Here is a 13,325-nt window from a genome sequence, read left to right as displayed (position 1 = left end):
GAAACTAAACTTTTGGTGGTGAGCACGTTGTAGTGTATACAGAAGTTGAAATATATTATTGTACATGTGAAAGTTATATAATGTTATAAACCAATAAAAAATAAATATTTTATATATATGGTCACGAAGTTAGAAAAACATCTAGGAAAATATTAATCTGCTTAAGAGATTGGAGGCCTATTGGCAGGAAAGGTAGGTGATCAAGGAAGGGTTCTTCCTGGAGGCGACACCTGAATAGTTTCAAAGACCGTGAAATAGGAATGAGGCTTGCCCCAGATTTTAACATATTCTGCCTCAAAATGAACAAGAGTTTAAAAGCTTTATTTACTCGTTTTAAGCTTTCTACATCACATATAGGATAGGATATAACAAAGGATAGGATATAACCAAGATTGTATGCTATCCCAGCAATCTAAAATAACTGTATAATTTTAATAACAATCCAAGAGACTCCTGAGGAAAGAAGATAATTGTGAGTCATGGTTGTGGGTGTAGAGAACAGTCTGTGTCTGACCTCCCTGACCTGGTGAGGGGAGGTGACAGCATAGGCTGTGGTTCGCCCTGAAACCCAGAGCTGAGAAGGGAGGTGACCCATTGTGGAACTAAGTGCAATCACGTCTAAGCCCCAGGTGGGGAATGAGAGGCTAACGAGAAAGGGTGTTTAAATTGCTGAAAAGAGCAGGTTGGAAATCAGGGACCACCTGGAACATCAAGTTCCTGAAAGAGGTCAAAAGCAACAAAAACCCAGGACTTAAACAGAGAAGAGACAAGTAAGAAAAGATCCCCTTAAGCAACACTTTGCAGAGTTCTTTGACCTTTAATACTGCCAAGTCTGAGGTGGGGAGAGGGCTCTTAAATGCTTTGAGTTATTTCCAACAATCAAAGAATCCAACCTACCAAAGAAGAATTTCAAAAGCCCTACGTACTGGGACTTCCCTGGTGGCGCAGTGGTGAAGAATCCGCCTGCCATTGCAGGGGACACGGGTTCGAGCCCTGGTCGGGGAAGATGCCACATGCCTCGGAGCAACTAAGCCCGTGCACCACAACTACTGAGCCTGAACTCTAGAGCCCATGCACCACAACTACTGAGCCCACGTGCCACAACTACTGAAGCCCGAGCGCCTAGAGCCCATGCTCCGCAACAAGAGAAGCCACTGCAATGAGAAGCCCTGAACCGCAACGAAGAGTAGCCCCCGCTCGCCGCAACTAGAGAAAGCCCGGGCACAGCAATGGAGACCAAAAAATAAAAATAAATAAATAAATTTATATATTAAAAAAAAAAAAGCCCTACGTACTGAAAGGTACTCTTTTAGAAAGTTGCTTGGATGACAAGCCTCCTAGTAACCACATAGAGGAGGATTTATCCCCTTCTTAATCCCCTTCGTCCAATCCTTGTCCTACAGACTTTCCAAGAAAAGGAGTTTCAAATCTGATTGGTCAGATTCCAGCCCACTAATTAGCTCACTATTACCAGATGTTTGTATCAGTCATCTACTGCTGCAAAACAAACCACCTCAAAACATGGTGGCCTAAATGCCACTCAGGATTCTCTGGCTCGGAAGGACAGGATGGTCCATTATGGCTTCACTCACCTGTCTGGCAGGTCTTGCTGGCTGTCAGCTGGGCCTCTCTCTCCTCGACGTGGCCTATCGTCCACAAGGAGGTTCACCTGACTCCTTCACATGACCATTTCTGGGCTCCAAGAGGGAAGGAGAAGAAACCACAAAGTCTCCCGAGGCCTTGGCTCCAGAGTGCGCACAATGCCCTTCTTCCACATTGCATTGGTCAAAGCGAGATGGGTCAGCCCGGATGGAAGAGCTGGATAAATAAACTCCCCTTCTGGATGCAGTGAGTGGCAAAGTCATGCTGTACAGGGAGGGACCCTTTTGAACGACTTTGCAAACAATCTACTGCAGGGTGAGAGGTCACTTATCTAAATGCGGTCTTCTTTTCTACTTCTTCCGTCAAAGCGGCTAAGTGAGACGCTCTGATCCCGTCATCCTTCCTCTCTCCCGTTCCCCTCTGGCACTCTCCTGCAGGAAACCCCTCCTACAACGCAGCCATTGGGAGAATTGAGGCTTTCTCCTCCTCCCACGGGAGCACCCGTGCAATCAAGAGAGCCCACCCATTTAGACGGCCTGGAGAGCTGAGATTTAAGGGGTAAATGAGAGGCACATGCTCTTGCACTGCTTATGGAAGCCAGCTTTGGGGTGGCAAACATATATCCAATGAATAAAAAGATGATCTTTGGATATTCTTCTTTTTTGTTCTGTTGAGCATAGTTTCCTTAGGAACCTCAGGGAGGAGGGAATTATCCAATTATGAGTGAAGGCAGAATTCTAGTTTTCCCGGTCTCCTTGGCTACAATGCCATCTCATGGAAACAAGGCCTCACCCTTACTCGCTACAAATAAAGAATGAGGCCTCCTTTGTGAAGACTTCCCTGAGCATCTCCCCTCCCCACTAAAGCCTACACCATACCTGCTCCCTGCCTGCTACCTCTGGACCTTGTGCACATCTTATACTCCAGTGTACTGGTTTCTTTTACCTGTCTATCCCTCCAATGGACTGTGAGGCCCCCGAGAGGGGGGTTCATGTACATCTTTGTAATGCTACCTACACCGTGATTGGCACAGGTAGGAGCTCTATAAGTGTCTGTGAAATAGAATAGAATTGAATTGATTATAATAGTGGATAAAAATTCCAGATCTTCAAAACTACAAACCTAACAGATATGCTAGTGCAGCGCAGAACATCTCCACAGGTGAAGGGAATTTGGGCAGTATCTTTGGTGCTATATAAACTACCCAAGGGAAGAGGACTTCCTGGGATGTTCCACAGAGACTACAACCCCTCTCACTTTTCTTTCTACTAGAACAAGTTTCTCAGAGAGAGGGAGAGAGAATATGAATGAATGAATGAATGAATGAATGAGGTGTTTGTGTATGAGAAAAGGGATAAACTTTGTGATTAATAAACCCTTAAAATAAGTCAGAATTCTATGCCCATTAGTGATTTGTCTTAAAATGTTCCTTTCTGATATCTGGGTTTATAGGAGATATGTTATTTAACTGTGCAAAGGGTATTCCCTGATTAATTCAGATTTTAAAAGTTCATACACTTAGAACTGAGAGAGAAGCATGCAGCCATTGAGAATTGCCAGGAATAGAATGGACTCATGAATATCAGGGCCGAAAAATCAAGTCTGCAATGACTAAGGCAGGAGAAAAATGACAAGGAAAAGAAAAGCTAAGTCCTTAGAACACACTTCAAATGAGAATGAGAAAGGAAAATTTCTCAATTCCTATGTTACTTCCAGCTTTTCCATCAGTAAAAGTGATCATCAAATTGGAAAGAGTAGAAAAAACTTCATTTAAAGGGACTTGAAGGCCAAATGAGTAAAGAAGTGAGAACCACTGTAAATGGACATGTGTCTCTAGGCCATACATAACTGAATGCAGTATAGGGGCAATGGCAAAGAAGGATGAGAATGAGGACAAACATTTACTAGGTATCTCCTTCATTCTAGGATCTCGCCACTCTAAATGTGGTCCGTGGACCAGTAGCATCAATACCACCTGGAAGCTTTTTAGAAACAGAATTTTGGGCCCCATCTCAGACCTGCTGTATCAGAATCTGCATTTTAACATGACTCTCAGGTGATTTTGCATGTATGTTAGATTTTAAAATACTGGTCTGGAAACCATGTTGGGAGATTTATATATACCATCATTTAAATTTTATAAAAACCTTTGAGGCAGATTTTAATTCGTCTCATAATAGATGAAGAAACTCAAGCTCAAGTAAGATAAGTAATTTGCTTAGTGTCAGAGTCAGTAAATAATGAGACTAGGATTCAAACCCTTGTGGAGTCTGGCATTTCCCAAGTTCATGCTACAACCAGGACTTTGGAACATAATGCTTTCTACCATAAATAATGTGTAGATATAAACATATAACACTCCCACCCCCAGTTATAGTTACTCCTGGGAAACATGAAGAAAAGTCAAAATGCCCCTGAAGACGCACTTGGGACTTTCAAGAAGGAAACGAAGATCAATTCCTAAAATCCTACAGAATGAAGAGTTCAGTATCCATTAAGAAAGGGCTGAGAAGAATTACAAAATTCTAAGTTCAATTCATTCAAAGCTTACTGATCATGTGCCTGCCAGGCACAAATCTAGGTACTTACTTGGGCTACATTAGTGAACAAAACAGGTGAGGATTCCTGCCCCCTCATTGAGCTCACGTTCTTGGGGGTGGGGGGAATAAACAATAGACATAACGAATAAGAAATTAAACAGTAAAGAGTTAAAAGGGATAAGTCTATGGCAGGTGGGGGCAGAGGGGACTGAAGCACAGGAAACAGCAGTGGTGCAGTTTACAATATGAAATAGGATAGAAAGGGTGGGCATCATTGAAAGGGTGAGATTAAGGGAAAGTGAGAGAGTAAACCAAGGAGACACCTGGGAGAAGAACATTACAGGCAGAGAGGCAGCTCAAGTAAGGACCCTCAGGTGGAGGCGTGCTCCAGAGACAGCAAGGCGGTCAGTATGGATGGAGCAGGGGGCTGGCAAGGGGACACAAGAGGAGAAAAGGTCGGATCGGTAATAGGGGACAGATCACGTAGGACTCATGGGCCATCATGAGGACTTTGTATTGCATTCTGTGTAAAATGCGGAGCCACTGACAGGTTTTTAGCAGAGGAATGACACGATCTGACTTCAGTTTTTTAAAGTTAACTCGAATAACTGGAAATCTGTGCCTTTTGACCCCCTTATATACGTCAACTACACCTCAATAAAATTTTTTTTAAAATTAGAGTTAACTCTAAAACAAAATAAATGTAATTAATTAATTTTAAAAATAAAGTTAACTCTAGCTGCTGGGTTGAAACCAGTCTGTAGGAGGCATAAATAAAAGCAGGGGGATATAAGTTATATATAGTAGAGTCGCATCTTATTAAGCAGGGTTAGGTTTGAAAGTTAAAAGCTTCACATCTTTACGCTGTTTCATCACGAGAGCACAGATACACTGGGTGACTTGTGTTTAGGAATCATGCTGTATGAAAATTTTAAAGAACTGTTTTGTGAGAGATTCAGTTGTTTCATTACGACCCCAAAGGACCCGTAAAAGAAGCTATAGGAAGAGAGAGTTCAGTTCAATATATGGCAGGACTTCCGTGCAGTAAAACTTCCCTGTCACTAAGCATCTTGTACGAGGGTGGACTTATCTCTGTGACAGAGGCTGCTTTTTAAAGGGAATTCAGACACAGGTTATACAAGATGTCCTTTCGGATTCCTTCCAACCTTGCAAGTGCATCATCCTAACCCACACCTAACTAAGTTCATTTCCAGAGTTCTAACGAGGGCAGGGCCACAGGAGATTTGTCACAGAACACTGTGCAATAGTTTCAGGTCATTATTTGAAAGCCACCTCCTCCTTAGAAAATGTACCTTCACTTCTAGTCCCATGGTAACAAGCTTCTCCCAGTACAACCATTCAAGATAAACAGAGGGAGACAGAGACCCAAGATCAAGGAAAGAGAGCCCACAATCCCAGAGGCCCCTTTGTGTGAGAAGACAGCATTTCTCTGCCTCTCCCCTTTGTACTTTTCTTCTCACTCTACCTCTGGGTTTTCTTGACAAGTATCATAACATCCTCATGGCTCAGATGGAAGAATTCAGGCTTAGTGATATATTAGATGGGTTCAAAGTTGAATTAATGGGTAGTTGATTAATGGGTCCTGGCCACATGAAGTCCCCAGTGACGGGGCCTATGGTTCCTGGATCTGATCAGATCTTTCACAATGGCAGAAGTATATACCTAGTATATTTCAACCTTTGCTTGCTGCCAGGGACAAAACAGTGTTCTTCCTAGGCATGCAAGCGCAAATAGGAGCCCTAACTAATAGATTCAAACTGTCCTCTGAACAAGTGCAAACATATTCTTTGCTTTCCTCTGTAAGATGATAGTCACTCATCCAAGAGAGGGGCTTTGGGAACCAATGTGAAAGCTGTTTGTTGGTTTCAGAGTCCATGATTCTCAGCGGATATCCATTTCTCCTTGAGTTCTGCTGCTATCCTATTCAGGTAGTAGTTCTTATTATTCTATATTAGTTGACCAAATGATATACTTAACCCTATATACAAGAGTGAATAAAAGCCAGACCAGTATTAAGCTAGCAATAACTACTAAAATCCAAATATTCCAACAGTAAGTGGGAAAAATAACTCCAAGCCCTCATTTCTCCATAGCTCATTCACTGACCCTCATGCCTTCACCCAGCATTGTGGGCAGGGGTGGGTGGGGGGAGGTTACTAAGGAGGGTAATTCAACTCAACCAAAAGGTCTGAGAATTTGGTAGCATCTTTGCTCCTTTCTCTGGAGATGCTATCCCATTTGTGTCTGAGATTCTCCATCAGCTTCCCTTTACACTGTCAGCTTCTCTCGCCTGCTTTTTTTTACTTTTGCCAAATCAAGTACAGAACCATCCAGCTAAGCTCCTTCCAGGTTCCTAACCCACAGAAAACTGAGACAACAAATTTTTGTTTGTTTGTTTTAAGCTGCTAAATTTGGGGTAATCTGTTATATAGCAAAATGTAACTAATGCATTAGGGTTTCAGATGGCCCAATTTGGTCAGAGTGGAAGGAATCACTTAAGAGAATAATAAAGCATTAGGTTAACAATGAAGGCTGAAGCTGTATTTCAGGGTATCGAATGCCAGGCAAAGGGGGTCTAGACTTTTTCTGAAGAGGCAGTGAGGATTCTGTGAGTATTTTTGAATAAGGGAGTTATCAAAATAGTGTGCTGGAAAGATTAGTTTAGCAGACCTACATGGGATAGATTAGAAAAAGAAAACATGAAGGTAGGAAAGTTGGATCATTCACAAAAATATTCCATCCCAGTCCCATGTCCTGCCTAATCACATCAAACTCATCCTGCCCTATATGTGTTTTTCATACACTGAGTTAACTTGTGATGGATGGCAGGATTCATGGCCAATTCATTTTTGAATCGTCTGAACCATTTAGCAGTGCCTTGCACATAGTAAGTACTTGCTAACATGTGAATCACGAATAAAGCCTTCCTAAATTCGCTCTTCTTCCCTGCAGACAGAATAATACTCTTTCCTTAATATTTTGTTCATATGGCTAATAGACCACTTCTTAAATCTTAGCATTCTATTACTGATTAGACTTTGTCTCCCCCCTACAGTGCAAACCCCTTCAAGGCAGTCAGGACCAGCTATATAATTTGCCAGGCCAAAGCGAAATGAAAATGCAGGGCCCCTTGTTTCAAAAGTATTAGAAATTTCAAGACAGTGAAGGGGGGTAAGGAGGTACTTCTGAGTTGAGGGCCCTGTGTGCACAGCTCACAACCCAAGAAACTGGCCTTGATGGCAGTAATTCTGTCTTATGCATTGTTTTAACCGTGACTCCCACAATGGGAATGTTTGATAAATGTTGATTAAACATATCAAGTAAACAATGAAGGTCAGGGGGACTTCCCTGGTGGTCCAGTGGGTAAGACTCCGTGCTCCCAATGCAGGGGACCTGGGTTTGATCCCTGGTTGGGGAACTAGATCCCGCACGCATGCCTCAACTAAGAAGTCTGCATGCCGCAACTAAAAGATCCCGCATGCCGCAAAGAAGATCCCGCATGATGCAACTAAGACCCGGCTCAGCCAAAATAAATAAATAAATATGTATTTTTTTTAAGTGCTTTTTTTAAAAAAAAAGGGCTTTTAAGTCCCCACCGCCTTTTTTTTAAAAAAAAAAAATGAAGGTCAGGAGGGTTATATGGAAGGGGGAGGTTTACTTAGAAGTTTAACATGAATGGAGTCCACCTTACAGTTAAGATGGCCTGTTTAAGACACACCAGGAGTGCCACTGGCTGTCACCTGCCCCCGTCCTGCCTGGGCTGCTACCCGGAGCATCTACACTGCAGTTTGCTCATATTGTACATATCCTCCTATGGTCCAGAAGTCTGGTTGGTCCTATGTTAACTTCCACTCTAGGGGACTCTGGCTTTGGTTTGGTTGTTTATTAGATTGTCCTTATGTAACGACAGTGGCAGTGATTTAATATGTAAGAAGCAAACAGTTGAAGGGATTTCTAGGCAGAAACAACATATTCACTAATAACATAAGACAGTAAGGGTTGGTACTCATAAAATAAAGAAAACAAGGCTGAGTGATTTAAAACATGCTGCAGACAAATCCTAGTTAAATTTTGGAAAAATAAGAAGGGCAGAAAAGTGCATATTGATCACCCTCTCTGAGGAATGGCATAGACCTCACAGATGAGCTATAACCACGAAGAACTGTCTTATCTACTAGACAGACAAGACAATTTATTGAATCCCTTCTTACCACAGGTGAGTATCCTACCACACAACACAAATATTTATCTTTGTATCTGAACAACGCCTCCCTGAGATACTGAGGAAAAGAAGCTGCTTGAAAAATATTAGTCCTTCCCCTATCCTCCCCCTCATTTTAGGCAAGTCAGTCACAGCTCCAAACCTGCCGGCAAAGCTTAGCTATTGTAATGGTGACCCCCAGTGGCAACTGTTTGCAAGTGAAAAACTGGCACCGTTTCTCTGCCAAGGATGTCAATTTTATTAAAACACTTTCTTTAAGAAGGATATTGGCAATTTTGTGGAAGTGTAATAAAAACTAATTGTAGGGCTTCCCTGGTGGCGCAGTGGTTGAGAATCTGCCTGCCAATGCAGGGGACACGGGTTCAAGCCCTGGTCTGGGAGGATCCCACATGCCGCGGAGCAACTGGGCCCGTGAGCCACAATTACTGAGCCTGCACGTCTGGAGCCTGTGTTCCGCAACAAGAGAGGCTGCGACAGTGAGAGGCCCGCGCACCGCGATGAAGAGTGGCCCCCGCTTGCCACAACTAGAGAAAGCCCTCGCACAGAAACGAAAAACCAACACAGCCATAAATAAAATAAATAAATAAATAAATAAAATAAAAATTAAAAAACAAAAAAAAAAACAAAACAAAAAACTAATTGTATGTTGGTTCCAAAAAATCAATATCCTCTCCTCTACTTTACTGTCACTAGTTAAACACATGAGTTTTCCTTTCAAAAGAGACTCTTTGTAAAGTAAGAAGCACAGTCTCTGGAAAGCCTGCTCAGCAATGGTATAATGGCACTTTAGAGAGAGGTAAAAAGGAGGCCTAAATCAAACCTGGGTTCACCTTGAAGGAGTTCAGAAGGAGTCTCCCCCAGTGTGCCACATTGGCATGTGAGTTATTCTGAGCTGAAGACAATCAAGGCCCAAAAGAATTCAGGAAGAGCTTTTTACCTCCCCCTCAGCTGCCTAACAGAATGTAGATAGAGGGCTCAGAGAGAGGTATTACCAGAGAGAACTTGTTATCTGAACGACCTATCTCTATGGCAGGGCAAACATCTAATTACCGACATCCACTCTTCTTATCTTCCTGTGAATTACCCTCTTCCTCTTTGAAGCCCCAGGTCCCTATCCCATTCCTTAGCTCAGAATGGCATATAAGCCTCAACTGCCTGACTTACTCTTGGGTCTCATATCTTTGGGGCTCCCAAAGATGTCCGTAATTAAATTTGTTTTTCTCCCATTAATGTCTTATGTCAACTTAATTATTAAACCAGCCAAAGAACCTAGAAGGGTAGAGGAAAAATTTTTCCTCCCCTATGACCTGTACCCCTGCAGTGGCCAGCGGCTTCAGAGAGTCGGCCTTAGTGAGAATTTAATCAGCAGCTCTTTATGTAAGTCTAACTGAAATTTGGAAAGATAATTAATAGTTGAATTGAAACATGAAAAGATACATATATATACATGTGTGTGTTAAATGGTCAACAAAACAAGTCGAAAAGGTTGGGCTTGCCCTCTAGAAACCTGCGTTCAACACAATAAAAGAAATCAGACCAAAGGAAGCAAAAATTCAGTAACAGAGGTATGAAAAATAAGTAACACAAAATAATGAACTGTAGAGTTCCATCCCCTATTCAATTTTCACAGTTTAGTCCTTTAATTCTTTTTTTTTTAATGAATTTATTTTTGGTTGCGTTGGGTCTTCGTTGCTGCATGCGGGCTTTCTCTAGTTGCGGGCTTCTTATTGCAGTGGCTTCTCTTGTTGTGGAGCATGGGCTCTAGGTGCACAGGCTTCAGTAGTTGCAGCACATGGGCTCAGTAGTTGTGGCACATGGGCTGAGAACCCCTAAAAACTTTAATATGATGTAAAACTATTGAAACTGACCAAACAGGCATGTGTTTGGTAAGCAAGGCCAAATTGCGGTTCTCAATCTTTGCTGCGTATCAGAATCTCCGGGAAAGCCTTTCAGAGTCCTGAAATCCAGGCTATAAGGCAGACTAATTACATCATAATTGCTAGGGCTAGGGCACAGGCATCAGTATTTTTCTTTTTCATCAGTATTTTTTTTTTAAGTTGAGAATTATGTTTTTTAAAATTTATTTATTTTATTTATTTTATTTTTGGCTGTGTTGGGTCTTTGTTGCTGTGCGCAGGCTTTTCTCTGGTTGCGGCGAGCGGGGGCTACTCTTCATTGCGGTGCGCGGGCTTCTCATTGTGGTGGCTTCTCTTGTTGCGGAGCACGGGCTCTAGGCACATGGGCTTCAGTAGTTGTGGCTCGCAGGCTCTAGAGCACAGGCTCAGTAGTTGTGGCGCACAGGCTTAGTTGCTCCACGGCATGTGGGATCTTCCCGGACCAGGGCTCGAACCCGTGTCCCCTGCATTGGCAGGCAGATTCTTAACCACTGTGCCACCAGGGAAGCCCTTTCATCAGTATTTTTTAAATCTCCCTGATCCCAAGCAATTCCCACATGCAGCAAAGGTTGACTGGCTGCCAGTGGAATTGCTGGGTTTTCAGCCTCAGTTTCACCATGGATTAGGCATATCATTTACCTAACAGGCAGTTTACAGATCTTGAAAATACTTACAAGAGTTTTCCGCTAAGAGTCTATTATATTATCACCTGGTGAGTCTATTTTTTTTTAAACTTTTTATTTTATATTGGAGTATAGCCGATTAACAATGTTGGTGTGTCTCTTTAAAAATCCCAATGTCCAGGTTGCACCCCAGACTGATTTCATTAGAATTTCTAGGGATGGGACTCTACCAGGGCATCAACGTTTTTTAAAGTTCCCCAGGTACAGTCAAGTACAGACAAATGAAGTCAAGGTTGAGAAACATTGCACATTCAAATATTGAGAAAGAGCAATAAAAAGCCCTAACTTGGCAAAATTAAATAATTTTAAAGTATAGCATTTGTCTATTATTGACTGTTCTTTGAGGCTACAGAGAGACATCCCAAGAACTTGGAAATGCAGAAATAGACTGCCTTCTGAAGATAAACACAGAAAGGTGCTACGGAGAGGTTTAGTCAACCCTGGGGGGAAAAAAACAGATTAAAAAGGTTAAATAAGCAGCCTTCTCCAATGCACTAGCCCAGTGTTTCCAACCCTGGCTACACATTAGAATCACCTGGGGAGTTTCTGAAACTTGCCAATGCCTGAGCCCCAATCCCAGGGCTTTTGATTTAATTGATTAAGTTGATACATTTAAAAGCTCCCCAGGTGATTCTAATGTGCAGCCAGCATTGAGAATCACTGCCCCAGGCAAACCAGGAATATGTCAGCATGCCAAAACTGCAATGCATACTATAGTACCAGTGCCGAGAGACAAAAGAGAAAGTGGCTATTTACAGAACATCACAATGAAGCATAAATAAAGGTGATGGATAGATATGAAATATCAACAATGTGTACACAGCTCTGTCAAAGCGAGTGTTTGCCAATATCCTGACCCCAGTAGTAAAGCGACTCCTCAAGTAGGAAGATTCATTCCTCTATTTTAGTTGAGGGACTTTCCATGACATGATCTTTGGCTTTATTTCTTACTCAGCAAAGAAAACTTGGGATCATTCACTGAACTGACCACAGGTGCGGATGCAGACATTGCGTATTTCAGGGCTCTGACAGTTACTTCTCATGGGATCTTAATCAACTGGCATCCTGGTGCCTGTCTCCATTTTTCTGTGCATTTACCCAAAAAATATTCCTGAGCAAGGTCATGGCTAGCCCTAGTCAACCTTCCCTCCTAAACATTTGGCCACTTCCACCTACAAATTTCAATGTGCAAGCTTTTAAATAATGAATCATGTAATATTCATTATTTTTGAAAAAATATAAATATTGAAGATCCTTATTAAATTCTTATTTTTATTCACACACACACACACACACACACATATACAAATGAATAACTGTTATCAGGAATTTAAAGCTGCAGGCAACTGATAATCCCTGTCCTTGATTTTTCTCCATTATCCTTTCCATGTTTTTGTGAATTTTTACAAATTCAAAACTTCTTGTTTTGTTGAGGAAGTTTGTTTCCTTTCTACTGGTACTCTGATTCTTCAACCAAGGTTGGGGGAGATTTTACATACTTAGTAAACTTTTCAGTTTTCAAAATTAAAATTTCCCACCTGCAGATCTGATAACTGTAGCTATGCACAGCTTTCCTCTCAAAAGCACAAACTGGCTGTTTTGAGGGCTCTCACCGGAGCGCTCAATCTTATACCCAATGTTGTCCAGCTGCTAGTTGAAACAGTGGATATAAATGCAGAATATTTCTTCATATTCCATAAAATAATACCTATAACATTGATCGCTGTCTCTATTTTAATGTTTCAATCATTTCCTTTTGAAATGTAGGTACAGGACCTTTTTTCTCTCTTGTTGAACAGAAATTTCCTTGTAACCGTCATTGAAAACAGTGTCCCTGTTTCTACTGTCTTGTCTTCATTGCATGGAAGCTCAGAACCAGCTCTAGGAATAATTTTAAATGTCTCAGTGGTTGAAGAGTTAATGGGATATAAGGAAGTAAAGCGATTAAATGTAAATAACACCATCATGAAGTTTGGCTATGAAAGGAAGGAAAGAATACAGTGACTGAAAGGGAACAAATTGTCAAGAAAGGGTTTGGGGGTTTTGTTGAGTTTATAAGATGGAGCATAGGAGAGCAGACAAATATTAGAAAATGTAATGCCTAAGAAGTCAGGAGTTACTGGGTATGGGTGAAAAGCATAGTTTTAGCCACAAGAAGGTGTACCTTCCATTCAGACAGGCCAAAAGTTTCCATCCAGCTAGGTGTGGTTGCAGCAGCTGAAGAAGCTGGTTTCTGTTTTCTCTTGTGAGATGCACAGCAGTAGGCAGAATTGTACACAAAGTGAGTGAAGAGATGGTAGAGCAGTAAGTTTGAGCAGAGTGGAGATGTACACAGATGCTGAAATGAATGGGAAAGAATCAA

The sequence above is a fragment of the Eubalaena glacialis genome, chromosome X (genome assembly GCF_028564815.1).
Source record: "Eubalaena glacialis isolate mEubGla1 chromosome X, mEubGla1.1.hap2.+ XY, whole genome shotgun sequence".
NCBI classification, from domain to species: domain Eukaryota; kingdom Metazoa; phylum Chordata; class Mammalia; order Artiodactyla; family Balaenidae; genus Eubalaena; species Eubalaena glacialis.
This window is presented reverse-complemented; position numbering follows the sequence as displayed.